Genomic DNA, 12312 nt, shown 5'->3' with positions numbered 1-12312 from the left:
TTTTTTTTTTTAAAGATTTTATTTATTTATTTATTTGAGAGAGAGAATGAGAGAGAGAGAGCACATGAGAGGGGGGAGGGTCAGAGGGAGAAGCAGACTCCCTGCCGAGCAGGGAGCCCGATGCGGGACTCGATCCCGGGACTCCAGGATCATGACCTGAGCCGAAGGCAGTCGCTTAACCAACTGAGCCACCCAGGCGCCCCATGTAGGCCTTTTTTTTTTTTTTAAGATTTTATTTATTTATTTGACAGAGAGATAGAGAGAGAACACAAGTAGACAGAGCGGCAGGCAGAGGGAGAGGGAGAAGCAGTCTCCTCACTGAGCAAGGAGCCTGATGCGGGGCTCGATCCCAGGACCCCGGGATCATGACCTGAGCCGAAGGCAGACGCTTAACGACTGAGCCACCCAGGTGCCTCTAAGCTGTAGACTTTTAACACATACTTTGAATTTTTAGTTTCTCATCATACCCTCCTTCCCTCAGTAGGAGAAGTAGCAGCCTATAGACGTTTTATTTGCATTCCTGCGAGTTCCAGCCTCTGGTTATCTTTTCATATCTTCAAAGGACCCTTTCTCTCCTCTCACTCTGATTTATGTGCTCAGTGTTCTACTGTGATTTTCAGCTTCTCAACTGCTAAATTCAATTCTGCTACTAAAGCTTAAATGCCATGATTACTACCGTATACTCCTGCTTTAACATTTCGCAGATTAATTATCATCATAAATACTGAAGCTTCTGATTACAAATTCCTCCTTTCTTGTTAAATATCCATAACACTATTTTTTTTCTTATTTTAAATCAATATGTTTTGGAAACTCCTTTAAGGCTCTGCTACCTGGCACCAACTCAGTCTAGGAGATTATAAAATAAATAAAATTGCAATGCCTTGATAGTATTTGGGGGCAAAAAATATAAAACCATACTTATGTTTGCTAGAAAGTAACTTGCCTTTTCAATTTTCTCTTTATTTCTTCTATTACATATAATATTAAACACAGGAATTCAAAAGTACAAAATAGGTTTTTAAAACTCCATAACTAAGGGAAGAGCTTCTCATTTTATGTCATAAGGAATTAGTTTATGATACAATCTGACCATATCACATTAATGGTTTCCATATTTAACATTCAACACATACATTTTTATTGAAATTTTATATTTTATTTATTTTCAATTATAAAATATGTGTAATGTAAAATTTACCATCTTAACCATTTTTATTTGTATAGTTTAGCGGCATTAAGTACATTCGCATTATTATACAATCATCATCACCACGATCCACCTCCAAAACTCTTTTCGTTTTTTTTAAATTTTATTATGTTATGTTAATCACCATACATTACATCATTAGTTTTTGATGTAGTATTCCATGATTCATTGTTTGCGTATAACACCCAGTGTTCCATGCAGTACGTGCCCTCTTTAATACCCATCACCAGGCCAACCCGTCCCCCCATCCCCCTCCCCTCTAGAACCCTGTTTGTTTCTCAGAGTCCATAGTCTCTCATGGTTCATCTCCCCCTCCGATTTACCCCCCCTTCATTCTTCCCTTCCTGCTATCTTCTTCTTCTTTTTTTTTTTTTAACATATAATGTATTATTTGTTTCAGAGGTACAGATCTGTGATTCAACAGTCTTACACAATTCACAGTGCTCACCATATAGCACATACCCTTGCCAATGTCTATCACCCAGCCACTCCATCCCTCCCACCCCCTACCACACCAGCAACCCTCAGTTTGTTTCCTGAGATTAAGAGTTCCTCATATCAGTGAGATCATATGATACATGTCTTTCTCTGACTGACTTATTTCGCTCAGCATAATACCCTCCAGTTCCATCCAAGTTGTTGCAAATGGCAAGATTTCATTCCTTTTGATGGCTGCATAATATTCCATTGTATATATACACCACATCCTCTTTATCCATTCATCTGTTTTTTTTTTATTCTTTTAAAGATTTTATTTATTATTTTTTTGAGAGAGAGACAGACAGAGATAGTGAGAGAGGGCATGAGCAGGGAGGAGAGGGAGAAGCAGGCTCCCCGCTGAGCAAGGAGCCCGATGCAGGACTCGATCCCAGAACCCTGGGATCATGACCTGAGCTGAAGGCAGACGCTTAACCGACTGAGCCACCCAGGAGCCCCAGAACTCTTTTCATCCTGCAAAACTAAAATTCTATATCCATTAAATAATAACTTCCTATTCCTCCCTCCCCCAAATCGCTGGAAACCACCATTCTGCTTTCTGCCTTTATGAACTTGACTACTTTAGGAACTTCATGTAAGTGGAATCAGACAGAAAGTGTCTTTTTGTGACTTTCACTTAGCATGCTGTTCTTATTTCCTTCCCTTTTAAGGCTAAATAATATTTCATTGTATGTATATACCACATTTTGTTCATCCATTTATTCGCTGATAGGTACTTAGGTTTCCTCCTCCTTTTGGTATTGTGAATAATGCTGCTAATGAACATGGTTGTACAGATATATTTGAGTCCCTTTTCTCAATTCTTTTAGGTATATACCCAGAAGTGGAATTGCTGGATCAGATGGTAATTCTATTTTTAATACTTTGAGGAATAACATACTGTTTTCCATACCAGCTGCACCATTTTACATTTCCACCAATAGTGCACAAGAGTCCAATTTCTTCACATCCTCAACATCACTTATTATGATTTTTTTTTTTGATGGCAGCCATCCTAATAGGTGTGAGGTGGTACATAGAAATTTAAGTTCCGTTTTAATATTCATTTTTTTAAGAGGCACTATTTTGACTAACAAAATTGCTGTAATCTCCATCACTTATTCCAATAGAAATTAGGCTGTACTGGGTAAAGCCCAGCGTTCATGAGAGGTAGGTCTTAATCCAACCCACAAAAATGACTCACCCAAGAGTAGTTCTCACAGGCAGTAGAGACCAATAATCTAACAACCTATTGGAGGTAGCAAGAGAGGCAAATTAGAATGGGAGAAGAGGAATGCATAGTTCACCAAAACAAAACAAATGCTGTTCTGACATGCCCAGTTGAGAAATGTTCAGTTTCCTGAACTCTCTGGGAATATCTATCTCTATTACCTGCTTCTATTCCCAGAATTCATCATAGTCACACAGCTGAAAGGGAATGTGGAGATCTTTCAGTTTAATCATTTTATCTTATAGATGAGAAAATTATACCCAAAAAGGTTAAGTGATTTACCTCAGGCCACACAACTAATTAGTGTCAAGATTTATAACTGCAGCCCACATCTCTTCACTCCTGCTCACTTGTTCTTTCTATCACAATTATAGAACTTAAAACTCTAATGTCCCCCCAAAGCTAATTAAAATTTGCATCACAATTTGAGCAGTTCTCAAACTTTATAGGATACTAAGAATTACCTAGAGTGGCTGCACAAAAGGTTTATTCCCCAACTCCAAACGCAAATATTAAGACTCACTGGGTCAGGGGTGGGACCTCAAGAATTAAAATTTTACCAAACAATCCAGGTGTTCCTGATGACTATTCGCAGAGTATCTTGTCAGAATCCCTCTTCTAGGCATCATGTAAAAGCCCTGTGCTCAAAGTGTGAGCGCTTGACCAAGGGCATCAGCACTACCTGGGAACCCATGAGAAATGTAAACTCTTAGATCCCGCTCCACAGCTACCTCATCAGAGACTCTTGGGGGTGGGGTTGCAGTATCGTATATGACGATATATATATCGTATATTACGTAATATATGATATACGATACGTATATCATATATTAACCAGCTCCTCCGGTGATTCTGATGCAACTAACGTTTTTGGCCTATATAATATAAGAATAATTAATATAAGAAAGCCACTTACCTTATTCTATCACCTTCTGACCAGATGCTTAGCTATCCAGAGCGTCAGGTACATCTAGGTAATCTAAAATTGTGTATCATCTTAATTGATGCTACCAGGCTTTTTTTATATGTAGGCACGATTTTCTGGAATGTTTCAACACTAAGGAACAAAACCTTTGCTATCTTTGCTCCTTACATGCAATTAATCAGGAAGAAGAGGTTAAGTGAGGGGTACATCGAGTGGCAAATGTTGCCTATCCCCTTGTGACAGCATTTAATTTGGGGGAACAAGACAACTCTTATCTGCACGCTGCACGTCTCTAAGTGCCTTGCCCTGCCAGTGCTCCTGCCCACCTTATGTCTAACACTGAACTAATTACCCTTCTATGCTTGTTGATGCTTCCTTTTTGTGTTTTCTTTTTATTTCTGTTAAAAACACCAATACCCTCCCTGCCATCCAGGCTGGAAATTGAGGAGTCATTTTCATTGCTTTTCGTCTTTCTTACCAGAGCCAATTAATTGCTTTAACTATCAATCCTGCCTCTCCAGCGTCTCTCCCATTCATCGCTCCTTTCCTTTCCTACTTCCAGTTTGGCAATTCATGTCATTATTATTACCCTCCTGGACGATAGAACCAGCTGACTGGCCCCCTCCCACCAATTAATCTTCCCTCCGCATAGTTCTGATAGCAAGACCATCTGTGCCCAAAAGCCTTTAAGTGTTCTACTCTATCGTCAGTGCAGTTTGTTTATCCTAGCATTCAAAAGTCTCTACAGTTTGGCATTATCCTTCCTTTCAGTCTTCGTTTATTCATTATTTTTATTCAAAAATTATTTACTGAACACCTATACTAAATATACATCTAAGTATCTTCTTTTCTGCTTCGTGTATGTGCTTTATATTTCTACCAAACTAAGTTACTGGCTTTTTCTTAAATGCCTCAGTATTCTTACATACCAAGTATTACTCATTTCTTTCTTTCTTTCTTTTTTTTTTTTTTTTGACCAAGAATGCACTCCTCCCACTGACTTCGTTTTCTGTCCATTGACTATTCATTTTCAAAGTCTATCTCAGTTACCAAGAAGATGTTCCGGATTCCCTTGCCTAAAATATTTTCCTTCTCCATTAAACTCTCCTAATAATTTGTCCATCCCCACATATGATTTCTTCTGAGCATTATAATTGTCTGTGTCTATCTGTCCTTCTAGACTACATACCTCTTTGGGTCAGTATCCATACCTGATTTGACAGTTTACCCTTATGTCCCTATAGCAGCTCACATACGTAGAAGTAGTTCTGTAAATATTTAGTGAATGAAATACCTCAGTTTCAAGCTTGATTCTTAGTCTTTCTTTCCAGCTTAAATGACTAAGATCATCTTTGATAGCAATCAATTTCAGTTTGCTCATGAATTCAACCTCCCAAATTTCCAAGCCTGAGTCCTCATAGAGAGTTCTTAAAGGGATGAGATATTTTTGCTTTTTTATTAGATTCTAGATGGTACAACTTACTTATTATCTTAAAAAGCTCTCATTAAAATAATTTGTCCTATAAATAAAATAGGTCTCAAACACTTTTTAAGCTAATTTAAATGATCTTGGTCTCATTGTGTATGTTTATTTAACTGAGATCTATTACTTTGATCAGAGGAGATTGACATGTATAATTTCGTGTATTTAGGTTGGTAACATGATCAGTTTTATGTACTTGTTTTATGTTTTTTTGTCTAGAAAGCAAGAGCAAGGCAGGAAATGCAGAGTAGGGCCAGGTTAGGGTCAAGTAAGTTTGGCACTCACCTCAGGTGCATAATTTAAGGGAGAGGCCAAAAAACTACATAATCACTATATATAGACGTGGCTCCAAATGGCACTGGCAGATCCAGTCTTTATTTAAATTTTTGATATTTTATTCATTATGGACTTTTTATTAATTCTGATTTTTTTTAAATATTGAATTAAGATATTACTTAATTATTCAGTTTGGTGCTCCCTTAAATTTCACACTCAAGCCAACTACTTTAATCACCTCATCCTTGTCTAGGCCCTGAGAAGGAGACAGAAAACAAAATAGGAAAGAAAGAAGAAGGAAAATGGGGAAGATGAAAGGCACGAAGGCAGATAGACACACAGCCATTACTGAATATTCTTAATCTTTAAATTTAAAATGTTATATTAGATAACAGGCAAAAACAAGCATGATGAATGATTCTGCCAATGTTGATATAAATCAATGATGTGTGCTTGTATACAGTAAATACACACACACACAAATATAATTGTTAGCAGATTGCATAGTTTATACCTGAACCATTATAATGTGCCCATTGGATTAGCCCAGGAAGATTGATTCTGAATTCTTATTTTTTCTATATTTACACTTATTTTTTCCTTGTTAGAATTAGTTCCAAATTTTGTGCAAAATGTTAGGAGAATTTATCTGTTAATCTCTGACAGTTATCAGGCAGTGCTCTCTTAAAAATTTCTTTAAGAGTCCAAGATAACATATTAGATGTAAGCTTCTGTTGTTTCGACTCTAGAGGGAAATGAAATGGAGTTTGCATCCAAAACTTCCCACTAAACTAGCCATGAAGCCTAGTCATGATCCTGAGAAATTACTAGTAAATTTCCCTAAATGTAGTGCATAATTTGTAACTCACCCCAACAGGGGAAAAATATAAGCTAAAACATGGAAAAATAAAAAGAAGTCAGAATCAATATAAATTCAATGAATATCTCTCTTTTAAGCCCCTGAGGTTCAGTTTGTTACCTGTTTAAAACACACACACACACACACACACACGCACACACACACACATCCATTGCTCTTCCCTTCCTTGACAGTAAGGCCCACAGAATGCATTTGTTGATTTTCACCTAGTATGTTAAGCTTGAGTGCCCCATCTACTCAGCAGTATGTAAATGTGATGGGAAGTTTCTGCCTCAAATTATATCACTGTCAGAAATGTATTGCATTTGATACTTTTGTGTATTTAACTCTACATATAAAATATTTAGCCTACAGGAAACTTATGAATTACAGTCAAGTGAAATACTGCACTCAAGTTGTGAAGCAAAAGAAGCTTTTATCAGGTTTTCAGCTCAAAATATCAATATTCTCCTTCCCCGTGTTAACACACAAAGGATACACACATTTATGTAATTCTAGCAACAGCAATCGTCTTATCGTTTCTCCATTTGAGACTTTGGATTAAATAATTATATGCAAATTTAGACAAATTCCTTTTCTACCTGAGGGGATCTAATTAAGTTTATCAATCTAGCTGCTTTTGGAAATTGCTCCACAAAATATACACAATAATATATAAGTCAAATCTCATTTTTCAATGCTGTGTTCTTTAGAACTATCCACAATCTTTTGTATATATTTTGGTAATATGCTGTTTGAAAATCAGAGGCTGTGTTTAGAGCCTTAGAATTGCTTTATTGTTTTGTTTTAGTGTTTTTCCATACCAACAAGTGCATCTATTAAGTTGAATGTGTTGTGAGAGCCACTGAACACTCTAACTGGCCAAAAATTTTTATCTACTTGATATTCTCTGCATATCATATACAGTTTTAATATACAGTTTAATATATAGTTTTCAAACTTATTATATCCAGCACTCAACTGTTGCTCTACCTTTCATCTTTACTTTTTTAGTTAGGAGCAGATCCATCTTTTAAATTTCATAGTCCCAAACACTTGAAGTCATTCTTGACTTCTCTCTCTCACACATCCCTTGTCTGATACATCAGTAAATCCTACTGGTTCTTTATTTAAGAACATGTACAGCTTCTCACCATCTCTGCTGCTATTACTCTAATCCACACTACCATGATCTCTTTCCTGGATTGTTGTAATAGCTTCCTACCTGGTCTCCCTGCTTCTTTACTCTACTGTGCCACAGTCTATTTTCAATAGAGCAATCTAAATGAACCTGTTATTCTTTTATTCAAAACTGTCCAGTGGCTCCCCATCTCATTCAAGGCAAGAGACAAAATCCTTACAATGGCCTAGAAGGTGGAACATGATCTGTGCCTGTCCATTTTATCTTTCTCATGAATGGTTCCTCTGATCTCTTTGCTTTTTTTTAAACATGCCAAGCACACCCCCCTCTAAAACCTTTTCACCAGCTGAATTCTGTTCCTGGATTGGTCTCCCCCACCCCCGCCTGTCTCCCCCCACACCCCCCCACACCCGCCGGCACTTTGTGACTTATTTCTTCACCATTTTTGAAGGGAATCACCTTCTCACTGAGACCTTCCCTGACCACCTTTTTAAAAATGCAACACCCCTCATACTTTGGCATTTCATATACTCCTTCCCTGCTTTATTTTTTCACTATAGCATTTTATAATTTACTTACATATTTTATTTATTAGCTGTTTTCCTACACTAAATGAAATCTTTTTGAGGGCAAGAATTTTTGTCCTTTTTGTTCACTGATGTATCCCAAGAACCTAGAATACTGCCTGAAACATAAAAGGTTCTCAATAAATATTTGTTGAATAAATACTTTTTTGCACCTAAAAGATACTGAAAATTATCTAATAAAATTGAATTGGTCAAAAACAAATAGCCTCTATGATTTGCTTTTTATATAATAAAAAATTATTTGGGCAAAATATTGTAAGTATATCAAATTGTCAATTTTAAAATTTTAGAATTAAAAATATACAGTACTGGGAAAGTGATATTTATATTTTTTTCCCAGCCACTGCTTCATTACTCATTTATAACAGTTACCACGCTTAGGAAATCGTTACTTGGGTCATTTGCTAGGGGATGTTAATTTTATGTAAAATTGTCATTTCTATTTGTTTTCTTAACCTATCTTTCTTTAACCAATATGTTTTCTAATTAAATGAGTATAGCTTTATTAAAGTTCATATTCGGGCGCCTGGGTGGCTCAGTTGGTTAAGCGACTGCCTTTGGCTCAGGTCATGATCCTGGAGTCCCGGGATCGAGTCCCGCATCGGGCTCCCTGCTCGGCAGGGAGTCTGCTTCTCCCTCTGACCCTCCCCCCTCTCATGTGCTCTCTCTCATTCTCTCTCTCTCTCAAATAAATAAATAAAATCTTTAAAAAAAAAAAAAAGCTCATATTCAATGATAACTTTGCTGAGCAGCCTCTGTGCCTCTAGAATATTGTAGGACCATTTATCAAGTTATCTAGTTGACTTTCAAATATCTGAGTCAACGAGATATCATTCCAATCTAAAATCGGCCCAGCAATAAGCCCCAGATGGTTATGGGCAAGGCTTGACCAAGAAAAACAAGATAAAGGATCCAGACAGAAATGCCGAAAGATGTGGTGAATAAAAGTGGGCTTATAGAAGCCACTCAGTGGGAAATGTTGAGTGCATCACAGTTTTGTTGGGTGTTTGGTTCTGTGATTAGGCCTGCCTTCCATTTAGGATTTATAGAAGGATAACTAGAAAATGTTATTTAGGAGGCTTTTCAAAACTACTTATTGACTAACTAGAGAATCAAAGAACATTAGAACCAGGAAGGACCTCAGGAGTGATTGATTCCAATGTCCCCTGATGTGTAGAAACCTCTTCTCCCAGTCTTACAAACCCACTCATTTCACTTTTGAACAATCCAATTATTAAAAGCCTTTCTCACACTATGCCAAAATTTGTCTCCCTATATCATCCATGCATGGCTTCTGGTTGCCCTTTAAACAAAAGCATAAACCATTCAAATATTTAACATCAACTTTGAATTGTTACTTTCTAAATTAAGCATCTCTTTAATTGTTTCTCAGATGCCATGTTTTTCTGAAAATTTACTTTCTTCTGAATTAATGGTTTTGTTCAATGTCTTTCCTAAGTTATTATTCCCAAAGCTGAACACAATACTTTCAGTGCATTGGTCTGACCAACTCAGACATGTATTACTGTACCTTGAAAACCACACTATGAAGGAAACACCTACTAAGCTAGTACATACTCAAATGCTTAGATCTTAATAGGACTGTTTATTCACCCAGTTCCTCCAAAGCAAAAAGTATGTAGATTTATATCTCTAAAATTGCTCCTTAGTTTTCTGTTCTCTCCAGCTTTAGGTTATCTGCAAATTTGTGAAGTATGCCTAACAAATATTCATTAAAGCCTTTAAAAGAAAATTGAATTTGTGGATAGGGTTCAATACAGAAACCTGTAAGATCCTAAGGTTGACACAAATGCATGAAATAATAACATTTTGCATACAATGCTTACTTTATTTTAAAACCTATTCCATCTTATTATCCAGTACACATTATTCTCTTATTGACAAAAAACACTATGCTGAATTTATATATATTTATGTTATATATTACAATTTATATATAAATACTACTACATTCTCTATAACTTCCAGTCTAATAGTCCTGTCACTAAGAAAATGATATTAATTTGTCATGACTTATTCTTAATGGACACAAGATGCTCCTTATAATTACTGCTATCTTTTCTAAGTATCTAGAAATGAAATATTTGTTCAAAATTGGGCCCCAAAATATTGCCCATGAATCATATTAACCCTTTTTAGAAAAAAACAAAACACTTTCCCAATTTTTATTGTGACATCATTCAGTTCTACCACACTCTTGATTTCTCAAAGTTTGTCAACAGCACTTTCTGAATCACATCTGCATTTGTTCAATGTGTAAGGGTCTCTAGATTTTGCTGATTATACACCCCTAGCAATAAAAATTATTGAGTATGTTCCCTAATATAGTTACCTTTCCTTATTTCTAATTATATATATAATCTAAAAAGTGAAATAAGCAATAATTTCAAATTGTACTATATTTATTGTATTTTTTTCCCACTAAAAACCATGCCAATACTTTAAGTGAGAGCAAAGTAATTGAACATGTTTCATTATGTTTTGCAACCTTAACTCTTTGATACGTAACCGTGGGATTATGTTTATATATTCTCTGGATTAAAAAAAAAAATGCTCTCCTAAAAACTAAAGTGTTTAAATAACTCATCCTAACATATCTTTCCATAGTCATTAAGAACTTACCAAAAGCAACATTTTATTCTCTAAGTTTCCTGTGATTTCCATCTCACCAAGTAGTACTCTCTTGATTTATTAATTTATGCTTTTATTTGGTGTTTATTTAGTTCGATTATGTGCCTTGAATTGGGCAGGTTTTTGAGAAATATATAGAGTAAGACATAGATTGTATTTACAAAGAATTTTGCCTTCTAGTAAGACAAATCATGTAAACAAAAGCCTGTGATACCTGGTAAAAAGTGATAATTACAACCAAAGAAAGGCACAGATTAAGTTCTTTGTGAATTGACAAAAGAAAACATAATTCATTTTTATTTTAATATTTTTAAAATTAAATCTTATGTAGCAGCCTTCCTCATTATTTGCTTCGTTCCTGTGAGATAAAACTGGCTAAAAGGCAAATCAAGATTTCATTCACAAATTATATTTGATTGAATGGAAATTGCAAAAATATATCTGGAGAGTTGATGTCTCTTGTCACCATTACATCTGTTTCTACATTAGTTTTGTCGTCCGTATTAGAAAAATTTAATCCTTATCCTTTGTTGACCAAGCACAAAGCAGAACAAGCCCATAAAAGTTATCTTTCAATCCTAAATATTTACCCCCTGGTCTCCACCATTGGTTATATCAGAATTTATTTATTTTCTCCTCTTGTTCTTCTTTCATCTCATTTTTATCTCCAGAAAGCAGTTATTAAACAAATTTTCACATATCAATCATTTCTAGGTAAGGTTACTTAAAGGTTTTTTTATCCTAAAATATTTCTCCAACACGAAATTGTGTAAACAAATACTTTTGTTAAGAAACTTCAAGTTTACTTCATTACTATACTCTCTCTTTTTTAAAGTTTTTATTTCTTTACTTTTTACTTATACACCCAAATCCCAGTTTCTAAATACAGTTCTTCAGTAAAAGGATCCAGAGATCCTTAGAGAAATGGCTGATTTTAAAGCTGGGGCAGGGAAAATAAAAGATGAATCTGGAACATGCCCAAAAGTAAGGAAATGCCAAAACACAAAAGGAGCCCAGAGTATGTCAGAGACACAGGAGCCAACCTGAAACATCTTCCAGCTGTCCAAACTGGAACAATTTGAGAAACAAAATGAATAACTTAGTATTGGATAATAACTCAAACTATAAAATAAATGTACAGTCCATAATTACATAAATATCAGTAAATAAACAACTAATAGGGGAGAAGAAACAAACCTTCCTTACAGGAGAATTCTGGATAATATATGTAGGTGCTACATCCCTACAGCTTTATCCTCCCCCACTCCCCATTGAGTGTGTGCTAGACTTAGTGACTGGTTTCCAAAGAGAAAAGTGTAGATCAAGAAAAATAGTGAGCAATCCAATAAATACTACCATAACCAAGTGATCAGTGATGTCATCTGGATATCATGTACCCCAATATGATGTGATGAAAAGGGTATTCCACCACCATGGTATTTTTTCCAAAAACCCATGGCCCAAGTCTAAT

At 35.6% G+C, this 12312-nt stretch overlaps 1 protein-coding gene across 1 annotated transcript in view; it reads left to right on the top strand.

The window, feature by feature from the left end:
* GRID2 (glutamate ionotropic receptor delta type subunit 2) overlaps positions 1–12312 on the top strand; it is a 1321579-nt gene that overhangs the window by 1133461 nt on the left and 175806 nt on the right. The window lies entirely within an intron of this gene.

Source organism: Leptonychotes weddellii, chromosome 2 (assembly GCF_054177405.1).
Source record: "Leptonychotes weddellii isolate Sample4059 chromosome 2, ASM5417740v2, whole genome shotgun sequence".
Classification (NCBI taxonomy): Eukaryota; Metazoa; Chordata; class Mammalia; order Carnivora; family Phocidae; genus Leptonychotes; species Leptonychotes weddellii.
This window is presented reverse-complemented; position numbering and strand designations above follow the sequence as displayed.